We start from the raw sequence: 21,983 nt of genomic DNA, 5'->3' as shown, positions 1-21,983 counted from the left end.
TGCTGGAGTGACTGCTGGCCTAGACCCCAAATGCGTAGATGTTTCTTGTGTGCCTGACTGGGAACTTCTGAAGGATCCTTGTAAAACAAAAAATTAAAGATATATTTAGTTAAACGTGCATTTTTTCCCCCCCAACTTTTGATAATCTCAATTTCATGAAATCAGTACCTGGTGCTGTAAAATCATAGACCAAGTGAATTAAACGATCGTGCCTGAATGACTGAAGTGCTGTCCTCTTGGACAAGCTATCAGTATTCATTTACTGGAACCACTGGTACTGCTGCAGGGGAAGAGCAACACTTGGCATATGTATTTATTCCCTGTGGAAATTTGAAGACAAAAAAAAAAGGTTACTGTCGTATTAGAGTTTTAAAGGAAAATATTTTACCATCATGGCTGGCCTTCGCTTATGATGAGTTCTGGACGGCTGAAACCTCAGATCTATCTGTCAAGACTGTTAAACATCAGTACGTGTCTAGAAAATGATAAATAACAGCACCCTTAGACACACTTGACCTCTGCTGATGTAGAAGTGGAAATTTGTAAGAGAAATCATAAATTTTTCATGAATGTGGCATGGATGGAAGTGTAAGCATGAGAAGAATGAGCTGAACAAAACAAAGCAGTTGAAAGCATGGCCTATGTTGATAACAAAGGATACCATTTCCAGGGCTGTGTTCCCAGTAGTAAAGCTGAGGAATGGACATTGGGTGAGAACTGGCCTAAGATGTTGGTGATTGAATTTAGCAAGTCTCTGAGACAGAAAACTGTCTCATAAAAGCTAATGATTCCTAAGGAGGTATGAGAGTCTCTATTATCCTCTATCACCTGAAGATGAGGTTTTATTTCTGGCTGTTATCTACAGTCTTCTACAGCAGCTTCTTTGGTGGACTGTGGCCAGCTCAAGGATGATGACCCGTTACTGATGGAACTCTTTGCCTCACTGACTGCTAGGACCTTGGGACAGCAGCAGGGCCATGTTTGGAGGACTTGATGAGAGACTCTTTTGCACCTGGGTTGGAAACTCACACTCAGCAACTCTCCTGCCGGCAGGAAGGTTGCTGTGTTCTGCCAAGCTGGAATAGAGATTTCTTTTTGGAAAAACTGTTTCCATTTTGTGTCTAAATTACAGTTAATTACGATAAATTTACTTGGAATGACTGATGCAGGGATCAATGTGATGTGGCCATGTTCTCATCTAGGAGAAAGTCAAGACTGATGTTTCCTTGTATGCTGGAGGCAGTATAAAAGGTTTCTGCCTGATTGTGTTTATGATTGTTATATATTTTTTAGAAACTTTTACCCTTTCGTTGTATGAGACCCAGTGTTCTAGCTCCTAAGTTCTGGTTCTTGCTAAATCTCTTCATATTTTCCAGTAGTTCCAGCATTTTCTTTTTTGGACTTTGATTTATTCCTTCAGAAATGCAGACACAGATGGTGGAAGAATACATCTATAACAACTGCTTGGTCCTTCAGGCATAGTGAGAGAGGGTACAAGTTGAGCCACAGGGCTAAACGGAGTGCCAGGTTTTCTGTTCCTTCACACATCAAGTTATGTGAGAGTGATGTGCCTGTATGTTGCAGGAGAAAAACTGTGCTTCTTAGCTTTGTGTAGCAACACTGATTCTTTCAAAGTTTCCACAAAGGTCTCTGAGAGATAATGGAAGTGCATGTTACAGACCTCTGAAATCCCAGCACTGTGGATGACCGTCTGAGCCAGAGTTGGGGTGTACTGATACTAGGTGCTGTTGAAAAGCCCTATTGATCTCAAGATACGAGTAGGTATTTAGTAATTTAGTAGTAATACAATACTGAGTCTAATTGTTAAGTTATTCAAAGATCACACAGAAAATGTTTGAGACCATTAAATCCAGCTTCCTATGTGGCTGTTAGTTAGCCCTGTTTTGCAGGCATTTCCTACAGGAGATAGAAAGCAAGTATTCTACCCTATAGAATGACTTGACAGTTTGAAGCTTGAGTTGGTATCAATTTCTTAGGCATTTATCAATTAGAAATGTGCTTTTCTGTTTTGCATGCTGTTTCATCTTGGGCATCTGGGTGGCTGTAACATTTCTTTCCGTGAAACATCCTGAGACACCTACAAGATTAGCATGATGGCTGACCTCCTTTATTAGATTTCTTGTCCTCTGATGTGAGGTGGTGAAACAAAATCTTGCCACTCAGTGATTCATGATGGGAGATGTTACAAAGCTCAGCCACTAGCAATGAAATTATACAAGTGATATCCTTGTCCTACATTTCAAAGTACAAAGCACAGTGTAACAACCTGAATAAAATCAATGCGCAGGGAGGCAGGGAGCAGACAAACCCCCTAATCTCTAATGGTTGAAGTTGGCAGAGTTGTAAACGAGTGAAAACAGGACCTTGTATTAAAGGCTGCATGATAATTTTTTAACCTAAAAGTCTCCATCTGTGCTGTATAACTAGATAAGGTGGCTTTTGTCTCTTTAACAGGGGGAGTGAATGCTCTTGCATTTATTTCTTCTTTGTTGTTTTAAACACTGCTTAGCTACAGTGCTAGCTGGTACTGAGCAATCACTCCAGAACCAAGCATCTTCATTGTCTGGAACAACAGGAGAGTTTCTGTTTCTGCTAACTGCATCAAGCAGTCTAGACTAACAGTGTGCGGAGTGTATTACTGACAGTGGGAAGGAGCTATATAATCAACTTAGTGATTCTTGCATCAAAAGCTTTTTCTCCTATCAGGGTTATATAAAAGTTGGTTCAGCTAGCTGAACTGGGAAATTCTTTTTCTTTGATTGTGGTGATAGGGTGCATGGGAGGAGAAGAAGTGGTGTGCATAGCAAACCATGCTAAGGTGGCTGTTATGGTGGGGGAGTGAAGTTTGCAGTCATCTTAAACTACAGGCCTCTGCTTGAGAGCAGGGGGTCTGGAGCACAAATCTTACGAACAGCAGTCCAGGGAGCTGGAATTGTTTAGTCTTGGGAAGAGAAGGCTCAGAGGACACCCTACTGCGCTCTACAACTTCCTGAAGGGAGATTGTGATGAGAAGGGGTTTGGCCTCTTCTCCCAGGCAACAAACAGGAATTGAGGAAATAGCCACAAATTGTACGGGAAGAGGTTTAGATTGGACATAAGGAAAAACTTTTTCTCTCAGAGAGTGGTCAGGCACTGGAATGGCTGCCCAGTGAGGTGGTGGGGTCACCATCCCTGGCAGTGTTCAAGAGGTGTCTGGATGTGGAGTTCCAAGATATGGTTTAGTGGCTTGTGATAGCAATGGTAATGGAAGGACAGTTGGACTAGATGATCTTGTAGGTCCTTTCTGGACTTTTGATTCTATAGTTCTATGAGAGCTGGGCTGTTTTGCGGTATTAAGAACACAAAATAAATTACAAAACATTGAGTTGTACTGGAATGTGTATGGATAATAGTAGACATTTGTTTAGAGATATGTCCAGTTGCACACAGAATTGATGCAGTGTGAAAGTATGGAAGTGAATACTTTAAGTCCTGCCTTGGAAATTCAGTTCTCTGTTTTAAAAATATGATTATTTTTATTTTTTAGAAATCATAGGATGATACCCATATCTATATATATGTATGTATTCATAAAAATACATAATTGCATACCTAAATGTGATCTTTCCTGTGTATTGCAGGGCAAAAACCTTTATTAATTCTCCACAATTCTTTTTCAGAAACTTTACGCCATGCTACTGTAACACATCTGTCAGATGCTATACTAACTGTCTCTGGAAATGACTCATGAGGATAAATGTCATTCCAAGTGGGATTTGTGCTTATGAAGCACAGAGGTGTTCTGGAAGATTTTATTTAAAATCTAAAACTAAAAATTCAGTGTGCAGGTGGGGGAAGAAATGGGTTCAGTACATGTAGAACTTGTCAAGGCTTTAGGGTCTGTCTAGTAGGGGTTTCTACTGCTCATATCAGTCGCTGAGTGCATAATATCGAAGCGTGTGCTCTATTGCCAATGCTTGTGCTTTTCCCATTCCCGAGAACCATGAGCACCGTGCTGTCTTTCTCCCAAGTGTTGTTAACAGGAATGTTTTTCAAGTCTTCTTGGTGTTTCTTGCAATGAGGAAATGCAGCAAAAGGTTTTATCTTCTTTCCTGGGGTAGACAGGAATGCTGCAGACATTTCTAGTAGACTGTTAAAGAATTATTGTCATCACTTCTTCCAGTTTGCCCATTTTCTTCTGGGTCATAATTGTGTTTAGTGAATAGTAAACTCTTTATGTTGTGAATTTTACTTTTACTGCCCCTAACTCTCATGGTGGACAACTGCCAGCTTTGTCTGTCCTTGAAGTAAGAATATGTAAGCTTTAAAATGAGCCTGTATATAAGTGCTGTAAAATAAGTTGTTTTCCTTAAAATAAGGAGGGAAGAGGGGGAAAAAAAAAGTAATAGCAATAAACTTATTTTAAAGGACAACAAAATTGTTACTGCCTGAAACCCAAACATTGCCACTGTGACAACATGAAACTTAATCTGACTTGACTGAGTTTACCTGTTGTCAGAGAAGAGCAAAGAGGAAGAAATGTACTTTCAAGATGCTTTAAGTGTCTCTTATGAATGAGCCTTAAATCAATAAATTTGTTTGCAATGAATGAATAAATTAGCATCATAACTTTTGTTAGACAATGAAGTACTGCTGATTCTGTCATTTCTTTATTACTTTCTAAATATAAGAAGAAAAATGTTCTTAATTAAAAATAAAGAGGGAGGAGGAAATTATATTCGTTAGTTCTATTTCATACTTGAATACACTAACAGTGACCCACATTTTCACTATCTGGTGACTGTCACAGCTCGTTTGCATGGCTTGAGGGGCTTGTGCACCTCTGTTCTCTTTTTGTCTCAAAGGTTAGATCCAATGTCTTTACCTCTTCTTAGGCAAAATTTCAAAATCCCTTGAGTCTTAGCTCTAGGTTACAATGCCTCTGGTATAATTCTCTCTTAACCACTGGGTTGGGGTAAGTTCTTGTACTTAGATTCTTCAGAAGTCTGTGACCAGTCATGTATGTAATGTCATCTTAAAATAAACAGATTTAAGAACAGGGGAATAAAAAGTAGATGGCTGAAGGTATATTTAAAGACAATGGTCTTTAAGCTTTTTCCTCCTAAGTATCATGTCTGGCTTCGTCTCATATGCTGTACATGTCTGTCTACCTAGCTCTTAAGAGCTTCCCTGAAACTGCTTTGTCTTTTCTTCCTCCTGCAAAGTCACTTTGATATTGCTATACAAATACTGACAGTCTTATACTCACAGTTCTCCAGATGTCCAGCAGCAAATCTTGTGAATCTCTTAATGCTTACCATCAAGTCATAGATCATCAATAATTCAAGTTGGAAGGAACCTCATGCAGTCAGCTATTCCCACTTTTACTCATGGTATGGCTTACATTGAACCAGTCAGAGGGAAGCCATCCTTCTTGCTAATTAACTTAAGTGAAGAATGCACTAGGCTTGATGAATGTTTAATAAAGCACAATCTCCATAAACTTTGAGAAGATTTATTAATAAAATTTCTATTCCTCCTTTGTCACATGGACTACTTTCTCTTTCCTTTTTTTTCTTCCCTTTCAAGCAGTCCTTTGCCCATTCTTGAGTGATCTATTTCTCTGATGGATTATTTTGTCTGCAGGAATGGAAAGACATGCTTTTGCCTAATGGTTTGTATTAAGTTGCAGGCAGCTGGAACTATGGCTGTCTTTTTCTACCAGTGTGGAAACACAGGGAAGGTAATGGGAGATCCACTGTGAAAAATGTTATTTTCTCTCTTCTTTTTTGTTTTCTTTGCTGGGATTTAGGTGCCTTTTGAAGGTGCATTTGGGAGAACTGTATTTGGTAACATACGCTGCAGTGTGTGTAAATGCCCTGTAAGATATGTTTGCAGTACAGCAGGTTGAAGGAAATGCCCTCCTCTTATTCCTGAAGTGCTGCCTGCCACAGGACATCTGGCAGCCCAGTATGAAGGTAGATTGTCTTTGTTGTTTAAGTGAAAGTTACCTACCATTTCTTAACTTCTGCATGAGGAAGCTGGCCTGACATCTTTTAGCACATCTGCTTCCAAGAATGTACTGGGAAAAAATCCTTTATGAGCACTAAAGCTTGTTTGTGCTTTACAAGAAATCAAGCAAGATATTTAATGTTTTTAGTGTTTCAATTACTAGACAAAGCAAAGTTGCAAGTATTCATAGTAAAGAAACTGCTTCCACAGAAGCCTAAATAGAACTCTGTTTGTCATCTGTGCCATTGAAGTGATGTTTGTTAGTAAACTGGTTTTAACAGATTCAGCATATGGTTAGCTAAGCTAAAGTGAGAATTACTTATATACATTGCATTCTGTGAAGCCTTATAATAAAGTGAACCGTGACTAATAATAGCTAATTCTTGAAGTTGGAAAAGGCTTCTAAGATCACCTGGTCCAACTGCCAGCCCATTTCCCACCATGCCCCTCAGTGCTTTGTCCATGTGGATCTTGAACACCACCAGGGATGATAACTTCACCACTTCCCTGTGCAGCACGTTTGACAGGGTACCCATGGAGAAGTTCTTTTCATGAGTCAGCCAAGTTGAGTTCACCTAGGAAGAGGAAACACCATCAAGTACTGTGGTAATTCAGGTAAAATCAGAGGTAGATAGAAAGGGGAGCTAAAGCTTTGCAAGGGGTGTAGACCTATATCTGATTTGGAAAGGTGCAGCAAGGCTGATTAATTAGGCAAAAATTACCCTCGCACCTCTTTGTTTTCTCAATCTGCCTTTTTAGCTTCACTGTGAGTCTTACAGCAGGGTTTAGAGCATCTTTGCAACCTTCTGATGTATGTAGATATATATGTAAATGAAACTTTAAGATTTGCAGAAGGCAATAAATCTTGTGTCCATTTGCCTTGCAAAATTTCTTACCCACAGTTGGTGAGTGGGAGAGTGTATTTGTTACTGGCAGAGCCTGTCAGATCTATAATACACAATTGTTTTCAAGAAAGTGATGTTATAATCTAACTTTCTAGAATGTTTCCCAGTAATAAGTTTTAAAACAAATGCACTTACTTTAGATTGAAGATTTTGCCAAGCTCAGTTTTCAAGGCTGGGAGTTGGCAGAGTTATAGCTGTTATTAGATATAGTGAAGGTATAATGCAAGGTTCTTTCAGTTACTGAAACTTATTTCTCCTGATCCATTTATGTGGAAAATATTGATCTGCCCTTCTGTCTTAACTGTATGTTGTCTTTGATCTGAATAATAAAAAAAATCCAGAAGGTCGTATCTTTATTATTTATATATATATATATATTTATTATTTTTGTATTCAGTGTCAATTTTGGGAATGTGTGGTACTCCTTGCTTTCAGAATGAGCTGTTATTCTTCCCTCCTACCTCACACCTCCAGTATGTATGACTTCTGAGTAAGCTTCCATTTCTGCATTCTCTTCTTTGAAGCTGGCAACCTTGTCCGTGCTTCATCCTATGCATATGTACGTAGTTACATTGAGCGTGTGCTGAAGAAGCTCTCTGCCAAAACTTATTGCAAGGGAGATTATATAGATGGTGTATGATTCCAAGGAATCCAGTGGACAGCCTATTTTTTTTGCTAATAGTTTGTTACAAACAAATACTACTATTAATTCTACATTAATGAATCTAGGTTGCCACAGGGCCGTCCCTTGGCCCATACTAAAGATACCTTTGATATGGAAGGAGTTGAAATGGCTGCAGAGGGAGAGAAATTTGTTCACAGTCATGGTTTTGAGGGTCTGCGATCAATGTAGCAGATAGTGAACAGAGAATGTTAATTGTATTTCCTCTTTCACAGGTGTTTTTTTTTTAAATTACAGCTGTTGTGCATAAGGACTGAGTGATAAAGTGAGCTCTTGTTGCAGGATGTTGGTAGGAGAATGTTATGAGGACTGTTAAGGTTTTCAGGAGGTTTTGGTCTTTACGTAGTGCTCAAAAGTTACTGGTTATCTCTTAAAAGAAATGCCACATGCAGGTTTGAATGGGAGGTATTCTTTCAGAAAAATGATATATCCATGCCTTAAATCAAATTCAGATATGTCTCTTTGTGCAAAGAAAGATTTTTCTGTTGGTTCTAGAATCCTGTAGTTCTCAGGTATGGAGGAAAGTAAAACACCCATTTAAACTGTGAAGATGCCTTTGCTTCTCTCACTGATTGCTTAAGCCATTACCTGACAGCATCGGACAGTGAATACCTGAACCCCACCTCCCTTCAAGAGAGATATTATAGCAGTAATGACAACTAAATCACCAAGTGCAGATGGTAATCCAGATGCAACTCTCAGTGCCTGAACTAATGCTCTCCTAACCAGATTAGCGCTCAGACTGATGCTGTTTGAGGTTCTTTCTTGACAGTCTTCACTGAAATTATGTAGAGGTAGAAGCTTCAGACAGGAGACTAATTCTCGGCAACTTTTAGTAGGAATTAAATTCCCAATTTATGTTTATGCCTTTGAAAATTTCCCCTGTTCAAGCTTAAAAGAAAAGAGCAGTGGAAGAGATTTTTTTTTTTTTTTTTTAATTACTGGATCTAATTAAGAAACAAGATAAATCACTGAAATAGAAGTTCTTGTAAAATAATGAAAAGGATAATTAGCAATCAGACGACTGTCATTCTGGTAGTCAGAAGTAAACCATAGTTGGAAGAATTTTCTTGTCCTTTGTATTCAACTGAAAGGAAAAAGTAGTTGATGGGAATCAAATGTGATTTTACTTGTCTTGCCCTCCTATCCAATAATAGGTGTCATGCATAAATCTTGAAGCCATAGTTATATTTGCAAGTAATACAGGGATCTTCTGTCATCTAGACTCTGTATGATGAAGCTTACCACCATTCTGGATTAAAAATGGTTAAAACTGAAGGTGCCACTGTGATGCTACTGGCAAATATATGCATATACTTAAAAGCATACATACGTATTTAGATGAGAAAAATTAAGAATGTGTGCATTTTCTAGTCTTTCACATCCAAACCAACTTGTGAGACTGTAATTTTGCCTCTTAGGTCTGTATATGGAAATTGCTGGGCAGAGCCTCAGAATCTGAAACACATCCTTGATTTTATGTAAGTAATTGCATGAGTAAAGTTATGCAAAGCCGTGGCAGATATAAGCTACAGTTAGGAGGTGTGATTGCAGCTTCTACAAATAACTGGAAAACAGATTTAACCTAGCTAGTGTAGGAACCAACAGTATAGTCTGTAGGTTTCAGCAGTAATGATGCTGACAGGTCCTGGGTTTTGAGTACTTGGCCACCAATATGTGAGCATCCATGCACCTAGACTGCAGATACTTGCTTTGCTACAAGAATGTTGCATCTGTTTCCAGCGCTGTTAAGGACGGCTGCAATCCATGTGTCTTTTTTTTTCTTCATTGTAGAGTGGTTGTGTCTTTGTTCTGGAGTTGCAAACCTTACTGTTATTCTTTAGCTAAGCTCAGTGGCTGGATGTGAAATTTACTCTTCTCTCATGAGTTCCAGTTCTGTGTCTTAGATCAGTGCTTATTGGCATCGAATTTCTCTTCACAGTTAGATACTCACCTGAAATGCCTCACAGAGTGACCTGCTGTTTGTTTTCATTTCCAAGCCATGATTGGGAATCACAGAGTCATAGCATAACCTGGGTTGAATGCCTGATTACTTCCTGGGGTTGATTCCAGGGGCTGTAAATTGGAACTCTAGCACCTGAATTTATCAAAAAAGTATTTCCTTGAGTTGAGGCTTCTTTTAGTGTTTTGTATGTGAAGTCAAGGATTGCATATGTGCAGACACTGGAGAAGTGAGCTGTATTACTAAGCATGTCGGTTTTAAAGGAGTTCGTTTAGCTTGACTAAATCTTTTATGTGAATGCTTTTTCTTCCCCATGGAATTGCATAAAACCAAAAGAGTTTATTGTTCCTGGGCAAGGTTGTTCATATAACCTTTAAATGTTGTGTAGCTAATCTACTTGAATTCCACATGCGTAGTTAACTTAGTCTAATTTATCTGAATGTCTCCAACTGGACAAATTAGCCTTACTGACTCAGGTCTATTTATTCCTAGCACTGATTCTCAAATGGCTGAGTGACACACAGTGAGGGAAGGTAGTGTTTCTTCTGTACTCTGTACCAGCTCCTGTCTGTGGAAGTTAACCACTTGAAAATGAGTTACCCTTTATCTTCTTGCAGCTGTCAATTTTGTCTTTCAAGTGGTGCTCAGTTGAAAATACCAAATTTACTCCCGTGCTCCCTGACCTCTCTTCATACGCTTACTTGGGATAAGAATGAGTGGTGAAAGGCTGGATGAAAGATGAAGAGTGAAAAAAATAACTCCAAAGTAAGTGTACCTTAACTGTCTTCCTAATATACTTAGTGCGGGTGCAGGCACAGTCTTTGAAAATGAGCATGAGAATAAGGGAGGCTTTGAAGAACAGAAGGAAACAAAATCATGGTTAATATATTTTACAGAAGTATGATTTGCATCCCATGTTACCTGGTTTCTTTTGGGTCCAAAGGCCTGCCATATGGATGTAGGGTAGGGGGGAAACAGCACAGACTTCTTTTTGCAAATACTGCATTTTACAGTATTCTAAACTGGATTTTTATGATGATATCATGAGCAGTATATATATATGTGTGTGTGTGTGTGTGAGCAAGAAAGAGGAGAGAAGAGGATTTAAAGACATGGATTTATTGGTAAACATCTGAAAAGTCCGATTTTTAGAGAGAGGGAAAAATCGCAGCTATTCAGCATTTGAATCTCATTACTTTTTTGCCAGATTAATCCTTGGAAGGCTGTGCTTTTGGGGGGGGGGGGGGGAGAGGGGCAGAAGTTAGAGGCTTTATTTAAGATTTCTGCTTATTTTAATCTTTTCAAGAGGTGAAGACGTGCTGGTTCATCAGTACTTCTCTGTAGTTTTGTGTTCTTAAACTGTTTTTACATTGAAATAAATATATTCTTTCTCTTCATGCCACTGAGATCTAAAAAGAAATGTGGAATCAGACTCGCATAAAGTTATAAGCCCATTTATACTAAGTTTTCTGAAGCACAAGTGACGAGATGTTGAAAGGCAGAACTATGCAGTGATGAGTGCTGGTTGTGTAGAACTGACAAGGAACCACAAATAGTGGCAGTAATGTGTAATTGGCACTGTCCTTTCTGTGCTTCATTTGTAGTGCTTTTGATAGCACAAAATAACTTTTTTTCCCTATCTTCAGTTTAGATCGTGTTTTCCCTCACATAGCTGTGTTTCTGCTCTTTGAAGGTTTTATTAGTGATAGAACTTAATATGACACACAGTGTGTTTCTTTTAGTTAGTGATTATCATGTTCAAATATCTCAGCAAAGATCTGGGAGTAGTTTTTCAGCTGCAGCTGTGGAGAAAAAGTCTTAAGAATTATTTAATCTTAAAAGTGAATTTCTAAAGCTGGAATTTTTTTCCCCAATGCAGCTTTATTAACAACTGTTTGGGCAGCTTAATAGGAGATGCTGCTTTAACCCACACACGTAGTTCTGGTTATTAAAAGGAAGACTTCAGCAGTGATTGCCATAAAAAAGCAATGGTCTAAGATGTGACTCCATTGCTGTTCGTAATCCTGGAGCACATGCCCACTACTGAAAAATAGGAGTCTACTAGGAGTTTAATGTGTTAAAGCCTTGTTGTCATCAAAGCACTGGTATGTTTTAGTTTTGCTCTTGGTTAGATTAATGATGGAAATGTATTTTCTTGAATGACCAAATTAATTACATGCTGACTGTACGCTGATTTGCTGTTGAGTCGTTTCTTGGTGTGAGCTCTAGACTAGGTTAGCTAAGAGTGCTACTGCAAGATGACTGAATGCATCTATAAAGTCTACCCTCCATGTACTCCTATTGGAATTTACCATCTTATTTGCATTCTTCAAATGACTGTGTTCCTCATTCCTATTTCTTCTTGCTTACATGTGTAGCAATATTGGAGTTAGCCTTGTTAAGTCAGAGAAGAGGCATAGATTTATTTCATTTAGGCATGTGTAGATGTAGATATCTAGCTTTAGTGAAATGTTTGAAATGTCCTCTAGAAGGCTGGAGTTAGTGCTGAAAGAATGACAGAAGAGAGAACCTCTGTGTCTTTTGAAATAGTTTGGTAGTTGAATCAAAAATAGCCTTGAGATCCCCTGTTTTTATACTGAGAAGTCATCTTAGGTAAACTGTAATAAGGAGTTTCTCTGAACCTTTTTGTTGAGGTAGAGTCTCCTGTGTAAAACAAAATCCTGTTTTAAGCAGAGCTGTGCTGTGTGCCGATTACCTTATTTTTAGTCTCAGCTTTTCTGAAAATAGAAAGGGAAGGAGGGGGAGAATAGAAAAAAACAGTGACAGGACAAAGGTTGCTTCTCAGCTTCCCTTACTATGATCGGTGTGTGGACAGATGGTCGCTGTGCTCTGAGACACAAATGAAACATTAATCAAAGCCTGCTGTGATTGTGTTGTGACTTGCCTCTCTCAATTCAACTTCCGAATAGTGTTTAGATACTGTATTGTTGCAGCCAGAGGCTCTTTTGGAGCATTAGGTTCACTACCCGCCTTTTAACTGTGATACGCAATTTGGAACCTGCTAATCGTGGCAGTCAAAAATCCTGATTGAAATCTGCATGCTCTCCCTCTACAACCAGGTGGCAAAACCATTTCTGGTTCTTACCCAGCAAAGTTCATGACCTACTAAAAAGGGAAGGTCAGACCAAGAATCAGGAGAAATGTAATACGGTCTCACACAGATGGGAAACTGAAACAATTGTGAGTTGTCTTGAGTTGTGTAGGTCTTGACCCAGAGTTATAGACAGAACTCAGATCTCTGAAGCCACAGCCCGTTGTTTTTTCCTCTTGTTATTTCTAATCTTATTTTTTTCAGTTAAGAGCACTAACGAGGAGTTTCTGTGCTGCTGAAAGTTACACTATAGTGGCAAACACTGTGGAAGATCAAAGTGCAGAATGAAATGCTATTTTAGAGCTCTTTTATTTTCATTGCTTGATCATCATAGGAATTTCTGTGCATCAGTGCCCAAAGTCATGCTTATTCACTCACCTGGTCAAGCAGGCTGTTCTGTAATCGTCATTGTCCTAAGTACTAGATCAAACAGTAGTGATTTAAACCTTTTAATGTTACATTTGAAATTCATTTCACCTTTATTCATCAGTAATCCATCCTGATTGATTACACATTTGAGTGTTTTAAAGCCATGTACTAACTGTCTGTATAAATACTACCCATTAGAAAATGCTTTAAAAGTTCTGAATTATGTTTGTTACCATAGCAATATTCAGTTAAAGATTCATAGAATGGCTTTTTATTTTCTTCCTGCCATAGGGGAATTTGCAAGGGAGATTCAAAATCTATTTCAAATACTGAGGATTCAGTAGGACTGTGTGCATCAGTGATTGTGGGGAGAAAGGGATGGAAAAAACTGTCCAAGGTTTAAATCTTTATTTCTGGAATGCTAAAGATTTACAGTCTACAGTGTCTACAGGAGTCTACAGTGATGAGAAGGCTTAAAGCTTGTGGTTGCATCTTTTGTGTTTTAGGGGGCTTTGTCTCAAAGCTGGAACTGATACGGAGAAGCATCTGCAGAAGAAATCAGCTTCCTTTGTTCATTCCCACCTAAAATACCATGAGTATTTGTAGTTCTTCCTTTGATCCTTATGAACTCTAAGTGGTGCCATGCTTCTTGGGATTGTGAAAGCAGAAGGTGCAGAAATTAAACCCAGCTCTGAAATGTCATTCATTACTAATATCAGCTGCCCTCATAAATTTCTCTTCAGTGCTTTCAGTTGGTATTGAAATTGAAATACTGAATATTGAAACTTGTTGGAGTGTCAGAAATTTCAGCCATAGAGAACAACTGAAAACCCATATAAAGCTGAATTTTGAGTAGCTTGAATCAAGCTTAATCTGAATTCTCTCTTCACCTTTAAAACTAGTAGAAAGTCTTAGAGAACTTTGTCTCAAGTGTACTTCTTTTCTTTTGCTGAATGTTTCTAGACCTGGCTGGTCTTAAAACACTGGGCAAAAAGATATGTCTTTACTGCATGCAACATTCCATATTTTGTTATTGAATGGTTAATTTGGCAAGTGTAGGAATATTGAAGCCTCGTTTCAAATTTCTGTTTCTTCTGGGGTGGGAATTCTACCTCCTGGAGTCTTAAAGACCTGTTTGAATTTCACATGGTCTTAGAGCAGCTGTTGTTTCTGCATACCCAATGAACTGTAGGAATGTAAAGAAGTGTGGACAATATTGGATTTATGGGGAAAATAGCAAATAAAGTTCAGTATTTTGTCTGTACCAGCTGATTAAAGTGTGAAAGAGTGTAAATAGGGCACTGTATGTTCTTTATGGGAAGAGGTAAAACTTCAACAAATTCTACCTTAGACCAATCTTGCTTCTGTTCCACAATGTATTTTTTATTTTATTTATTTATTTATTTATTTATTCATTTATTGCTTCTTTTTTACTGAAAGTGGAAACTAAGCTATTAGACAAGAAAAAAAGTACTGTTTATTTAGAAGGTTAATGGGGGCTGGGAGAATGTATTAAATATTACACTTCATGGAACTTAGCTGCTATCAGAAACCATGTGCAAAGTGAGAAATGAGATTCCTTGCAGCAAACTCTTGTGTCGGTTATAAAATCAGAAGGTGGCTAGAAAAGCAAAAGAATTTCTAAATAGATTCTTCTTATTTGCATCTGGGGTTTGGAGCTGTTATGGTTCAATTCTTCAAGCTCTTAAAGCTCTTGTGACTTGGAAAAAGAAAAACAAATATCAGGCAACTTATAGTAATTGCAAGAGCTGCAACGCTGAGATAACAAAATATTCAGAATGCAGTTCCTCTTCACTTAGACTGTAGTTTTGCTAACACTTAAACCATGCGTTCTCTTCAGTAAAGCAAGTAATATGGTAAACAGTAGGCTAGTGCGGGTCATGAAGTTAAGCATTTTGAAACTTTGCCAGCTTCACAGCCTCAGTTTTCTAGCCTTTGATTTCAAGTACTTGTGGATATTTCCTAAAGATGGCACCAATTTAGTGTACTCTGAACTGATGGAAGACCTATTAGAATATAGGAAATACGGGAAATCTGAACCTTGGTTTATACCTAGAAAGTACAGAACTGTTAAACAGTAGGAATTCAAGAGTTTGCAACTATAAGGTGAATAACAGATACTTAAAGGTGCAGACAAATCCAGAAAATGTCGTCAAAAGTGATAGAAATGAGTTTTTTTTTTTACTAATTCTAGAACAAATTTGTTCAACTTGGAAGTTACTCACTGTAAAATAAACTTTCATGGTAGAATGTGAAAGCTCAAGCTATGTCCTTGATGGTTTGTATATAACTAGATATTCTTTCCATTTCCTGAATTTGTCAATTGGAACCACAACTCCCATCCTAATATAAAGTCACTCTGGGTAATTCCAGGCTGCAGGAATAAAGTCTTATTTATCAGTTTTTCTCTGCCTTGAGCAAGAATCCATTCTGCCACAAAATAATTATCCCCACCACCTGAGTCTGCAGTTGTAATTCTTAATTCAAGGCAGCAGTAGGCTTGGTGAGCAGAAGGATTTTTTAAATGTTACTGTCACTTCCAGAATTGCTGGTCAAACTCATTCCTACTTTGACAAAACCTCAGATGACAGAATTCAAAACCATGAAAATAAATACTGGCCCTTTCGTTTTCTTCTTAATCTTTAAGACTAAAATTTTTAAGTTTTTTATTTTATTTTCCCCAAGGAGGATGCTAGAAATGGCTTTTCAATGGAAGTATAGATCTTCAGTCTGTTATTTTGGTGTGATTTTACAGTGTTTCTGTGATTCAACCCTGATGGTCAAGGTTGAAAATCCTCATCTAGGACACTTAAGAATAATAAATACAAATGCTTTCCTAAGTACAAAAATGGGTGGTTTCAAATACTAGTGTGATCCTTGAACCGTAGGTACTTTGTTTCAGTTGTAGCTGTTCCTTATATTCCACTTAGTTTTTAATGTGTTCTTTTACTTATCCTCATATGTGTTTGTCTGTACCCTGAGCAGCACAGTGAATACCCGATCATTGGAAGATCTGTCGAAGAAAATCCTATAGATAATGAAATTGTAGTTGTACACCAGTATTTTACTTTCCAGTGGTCCAAAGTAGTCCAAGTATGGTCCAAAAGGGTAACAAAGTTCCTTTTTTCATTATATCCCTGTTATTTAGTCTCATCATTTCCAAGAATTAACAAAAACATTCCCCGAAGCAAAAACAAAAGTTTGGGATGACATCAGTAATGCTCACTTCTAAGCATGAGAAGAAGCAGCTTCCAGCTGTTTTCAGAAAAAGGGCCTATGCCAGAAAGCAATTTTGGAACTTCTGGGAGAGGTCATATAAGGAAAAAGATAGTTGTAATGGGAAGAGAAAAGAAAAAGGTAAAGAAGCTTCTAGATGAGGCAGTAATTGAAAATCACATATGGGAATGGAGGAGGAGTTTAGGAAAGGCCAACAGAAGAAGGCACTTCTGAGGTAAAATGGACAGTGATATCCTGGCTTCTGTAAATTGTGTTTAAGGAAAATAGGTAACTTGCGGACTATTTTTGTTCTTTATTGCTTTTGGCCTGGGTGTAGCTCTCATGCAGTTTTCTTACAATCAACTACTATATAGGTAACACAACCGGAGGTATGTGAACTATACATGAACTGTTTGTGATCACCTACATCAGTAAACTGTAGGGTTGATAAGAGAACATGGTGAACTGAAAGGTGATGTATTCAGATTGTTTTAAGGGAGTATCTTCGCTACTGTGAGTTGCTGGGAAATTGCATTGTTGTTTTAAAGAATAAAACATGGTAATGAAATGAGCTTTCATGTTTTGTGAATTTCTTTATCCTGAACAAGAGATGCACCCAGTCAGGTGTGCTGTGTACTGTATAAATGGCAATCACAACAAGATGTTGCATAAAAATTAATCTGCATAGGTATCAAATAAAATAACCTTTTGGATCCTAAAAATGGGGAAACTCAAGGTAAGCTTAATTCCGATTGAACAAAATGTGTGATGTAGGCTGTCATACCACCTGTTTTGAAAGCAAAAACAGTAAGAATTTTTTAAGATAGCTTAATAGTTTCAGCAGCTATATTATCCAGTTATGAACTAAAGGGGGATATTTGGATTTTAGAGAAAGCGCGTGTGTATTTATATATGGTGGTTTGGAATATGTATGTTTTTTTACTACATTTTTTTTTACACAATTTATGCTGCTTGTACTGGCGTATTTAACATATAGAAATTCTAGGGCATTATCACTCATAGAAACAGGTATACATGTACTGTTCTGTTTGAAATAATCATTTTGCTGAAGTATGAATGAAAAACTATATAGAAGCGAACTGAGTTAATTTCAATTTTTATTGCATATGCTGCGGAGAAAAATAACTTCAAAAGGAAAAGAACAAGTTTGGTAAGAGAAATAACCACTTGCTTTTCAGCTTTTAAAGTTGATTTATGAATAGTCTTTCTGAAAGTCTTGTTTGTTCTTATTCTTGAAGTTCTTTTGTAGCATCCCTGTAGATGATGGGTAAGTATGGAAAGGAGCTCTGACCTGTTTGCCTTCAAATACAATTGACTGAAGCTCAGCTTCCTTGCTGACTAAAATGGCAGTAATTTTGGATGCAATTTTGTCAATCAAATTGGGCTAATCATCTCTGTCGTGACACTTTCTTGTGAATTCTATGAAACTCAAGTGCAAAACTAAGTATCAGTATTTATGCAACTTGACCTGGCAAAATAAGTTACTTAAGTATACATATTAAAAAAAAATAAGTACCCAGAGCACAAAACCATGAGTCAGACCTTACACAGTTGCTTTTAATTGTTTATTAAAGTAGGTTGCATTTTATTTCTTTCAATTTCAGAACCCTTATAGGGGACACATGAGTCACTTGTGGTGATATGTTCAGAGATATGTCATCTACTTCTGAAAACTAAGATTGTGCATTTGTTAATTGGTTGAGTTTTATATGAGAATAACAAATATTTTGATAATTTCAGCAAAACTGTCATCATTTTGTTAATTTGTCTTAAGCATCTTCCTCTGCTTGCCCTTTAGTCACATGTCTCCCCAGCCATGCTTCAGGCCCCACGCTATATACAGTGAATACCATTTCTGTGTGTCTGATTTGTAAATCTGATTGGTGCAGAGAGAGGCGATAGAGAAGGAAGAGGAAGAAAAATGGATAATTTAGAGCAAAAACTGAGTACAGTACTGTATCTTGTCTTGTGGGGGAATGCTGTCTGAGACAGCAGAAGGATAAATTTTCTGTAGGATAGATGAAAAGAGCTCAAGTGGTCAGCAAGACTATAAAAAATATTAAAGGGGTTGGTTTTGTTTCCTCAGCATTAGGTATGAATAGATGTGTCTTTTTCCAGTGGTGAAAGGTGTTTGCCCCAGTCTTAAATGGTAGACCTGATGTTCTGTTCTTCCTGGCTGATAGAACTTGAAAAGCTGGCACTGTGTGGGACTGCGCTGAATTCAGTGGATATTAAGAGGGGAAGACTTTCTGTAACTGGAAATCCACTCTATTATTTCCTATCTTGCTTGGGTTAACAACTATTTTGTGCTTTCCTAGGGCCTTATGTTGCTGTAGCCTCCTTGTTGCTCCTGCTGCCACTGACAGACGTGCTAGGCCTCCTGGGACTTCTGGGCTGTACTCAGAGATACTTGGGTTAACTTCAGAAGTCCAAATATTTCTGCTGGCAGCTGTTTAGTTTCGAACATAGAGTAACTAATTACTGAGTGTCATCTTATTAGTACTTTAAATTGGTCTATCTCTTATGTAGGAATCTGAGTATAACTGGAGTTGCTAAAAAACCTGGTGCAGTGGGAGTTGTGACTAATTAGACCAGCTCATGGAGTAGCCAAGCACCACTTACCACCTAATGGCAGTGTGCTTCAGTTTTCATATTTTAACCTTTGATGATTCAAGACCTGAAGAAGGAACCTACTCTGAGGTTCAAAGAACCCTTTTTACAACTCTTTTTCTATGCAACTCAGTTGTTTCTCTATTGTTTGTGGGTGGGTTTCTTTTTTTGCTTTTGTTTAGTCACCTATACCCATTCCTGTTTCCCAGCCTAAAGCAACTTTTGTAGCTGTGGTAGAAGACAGATGCATCATTATGTATTGCTTCTTGCACATTTATTTCTTATGCTTTGTCTGTTACTTCGTGGGAGAAGAAAATGTCTTGCATGTTAGGAAGTTTATTTCCCAGCTTTACTGATGTGACCTGTTCTCTCCTATTTTATGCAGTAATTATACTCTTCCCTTGTCCATCATTCCCGAGGGAAAGTTTGTGGTTGAGTAATTATGCCCATGAGCGTATGCCAGTAGGGCAGCTTCATCCATGTTTTTTAGTATCCTTGCCTTTGAAGAAGTTAAATAGAAGCATTCCCATCTCCTGGGAACGTGTCCTGGAGAATGTGTGTTATTTCTGTGTTACCAGAATGCTGCATATACTGAGGAGGTCCCTTGGTAAGACAGTTGCAGTCTGATTCTCTCCTAGTAACTCTTCATTATTTTTGTTTTTTTTGGGTAAGATAGGAAAGAGGAAAATACTTCAGTTTGTTCATTGTTAATGAACAATAAAAAATCACGGTGTGAGGAGGGATAGAGATGAATAGGGAAATAAATATGTGTGTAACTAGAGCTTTCTTAAAAAGTTGAAGAAATTGGCAAAATCTAAATTTTATCTTATGCCTTGATGACTTTCTAGTTGGAAAAGTGTACTTCAGGATTGAAACTGATTGCACAAAACTACGTGGTTCTGGATAACAAGGTGCAAAAATAATTGGCTGAGCTATATTAGGTCTTCTTTACTTAACTTGGTCTTTGGTTATAATAATATGACAAGATGGGCTTGACACATTCTTTCTATCATGGGTTTCTGGGGAAACCTGTAATTTCCCCATCACACATATTGTTTTTATTTTAACCTTGAGAGAAATAGCGATCTCTAGGAAGTCGTACTGCTTGAATAACTGCGAAAGTAAATGGTACGGTGCTAGTAATGGAGACAGTTATGCAGAACAGTGACAGAAAGTAGCTATATCTTCTAGTGGGAAACAGAATTATGTTGGGGGGGAAAAATTGCAGACAAGAAAAGGACTTTTCTGTGCTCATAAAATGGTAATCAACATACTCAGTGAAGTGGGATGTAAACCACTGCAGGATGTGCCCATAGCACTTCACTTTGCATTTGATAATTTGCAAAACAGAGCTTACTTATCACCAGTTCTGTCATATTGCATTTAGCAGGAGAGAGCAATTTGACTTTCTCTTACGGATTGAGTTTCCTTGCCAGATACCAGATCTAGAAGTCCTACTTTCCTTTCAGGGGGATTTTCTGATATGCTCTTAATTTGCTTGAAACCATGCAGTCAATTACTACTATTGCTGTTTACTATATCTGCTGTTTATGCTTTTAATTAGGACAGTCAATATAGCTCATTTTATCCACATCTAACACACTATCCAAATTCTTTTATAACGGAGATTGATTTTTAACAACAACAACAAAAAAGCTAGTCAGGGATTTCTTGTTACTGTCAGTTTATCTGGTAATATGTTGTGATATTTAAGTTTATGCTGTACTAGTTTATGAAGTCCCTAATCGTTAGATTTGTAAATGCTACTGAATCTCTTATAGCATTAGCAGTAATGGATGAGCTAATGAGGGAAGGAGAACATTGCTCCCTGTTTTCGCTTAGCCATACATTTTTTTTTTTCAGGAAAACAAGATTTATTCTTCATTGTTTGTTCTTGGATGGCAGTTGTTAAAATGTTTGTTATGTGAATCTTAATAAAAACATACTTGTTTTCCACAGTCATAAAGAAGAGTATAAAGCTCTGTGTATTTTCTTTTTTTTCTTCTGTGGGTAAGCAGGAAATGGCAGATGTTGGCATTAAGTTAATGCTTGTTGACGTCTGTTTATATTAAAATAATGGAGGACTAAAAATCATGAAAAAATGAAAAATATGATGTTCTCATGGTCTCTAAGCTTTCACTAATTTTGTTTCTGTATTATGAAGGTCTTCATATTTCGTATTTGCCATGGAGTAGCATTTCATCATTTGGATAGTTTGCATGAGATGACATGTATTTCATCTGGGTAAATGAATGAAAAACCCAAAGGATGAGAAAGAAAACACTCGTAGGGTGAACGTCCTGTATATCTTAACCTGCTGTGTGGTTAAATACTCTGTAGAATAAGCAGAGTCTTAGTTGTCTAAGGTTCTGTTTTCAACATCAGTGAGCAGGCAAGGGAATACATGTGATTGACTCAACAGAGAAGTTTCTGCTTCATATGTGGCTCTGTTTTATGTATTTGAGAGCAGTTTGATCCAACGAGCAGCTCATGGGCCAAACTTGGTCTGTATGACGCTTCCCTTCATCCTTCCACTTATTCTTCAGGGAAGATGGATAGCAGCTCTTCGGCACTTGAAAGCCAAACATCTCTCTTCACATGTGGGCGCCACTAGGAGACAGATGTGCTGCCACAGCAGCACTGTATAAGAAGGTGCTGAAATAAAGAGTTACTGCAGATTGGGAAGAGGGGGCTTGGCAAAGCTGTGTGTGCTTAGCGTCCTGCAGGCCTTTTTCTTCAAGTAATACTGCAGTTTCCTCATTTTGAATAACTCTCAAATTGATTTAAAATTAAGGGAGTTGCTGTCTTGCCTGTTGTGTCATTTTTGTTATTTTTTTAGAACAATTTTGATGAAAACTCAGAGGAGATTTTGCATTTTTTTCAACCTGTATCACTGAATTTGGAATATGTTAGCAGTGTTGCATTTCTCACTGGCAGTTGTCCTCCCCAGACAGACAACCTGAATAGGAAACTTAAGCCTGTACACAGTACATCCAGTCTTCCTGGTTACCTTCTTTGAACTGCTTCAAATTAGTCCACATGTTGCTGGGGTGTCTGTTACAGGGTATTTGG

At 37.8% G+C, this 21,983-nt stretch overlaps 1 protein-coding gene across 4 annotated transcripts in view; it reads left to right on the top strand.

Moving 5' to 3' along the window:
* Positions 1 to 21,983, top strand: part of LARGE1 (LARGE xylosyl- and glucuronyltransferase 1) — a 278,743-nt gene that overhangs the window by 19,082 nt on the left and 237,678 nt on the right. The window contains exons 3-4 of one of the 4 annotated variants that reach the window (XM_085539582.1): positions 9,021 to 9,080; positions 10,180 to 10,327. The exons of 2 other annotated variants lie outside the window; for them this stretch is intronic. The gene's annotated coding sequence lies outside the window, so the exon portion shown is untranslated. The remainder of the gene's footprint in view (positions 1 to 9,020; positions 9,081 to 10,179; positions 10,328 to 21,983) is intronic. One more of the 4 variants, XM_085539589.1, reaches the window with a different exon arrangement.

The sequence above is a fragment of the Coturnix japonica genome, chromosome 1 (genome assembly GCF_054131305.1).
Source record: "Coturnix japonica strain WE chromosome 1, WE-NBRP24, whole genome shotgun sequence".
Taxonomy (NCBI): Eukaryota; Metazoa; Chordata; class Aves; order Galliformes; family Phasianidae; genus Coturnix; species Coturnix japonica.
The sequence above is the reverse complement of the archived record's forward strand: the minus strand, read 5'-3'. Positions and strand labels throughout refer to the sequence as shown.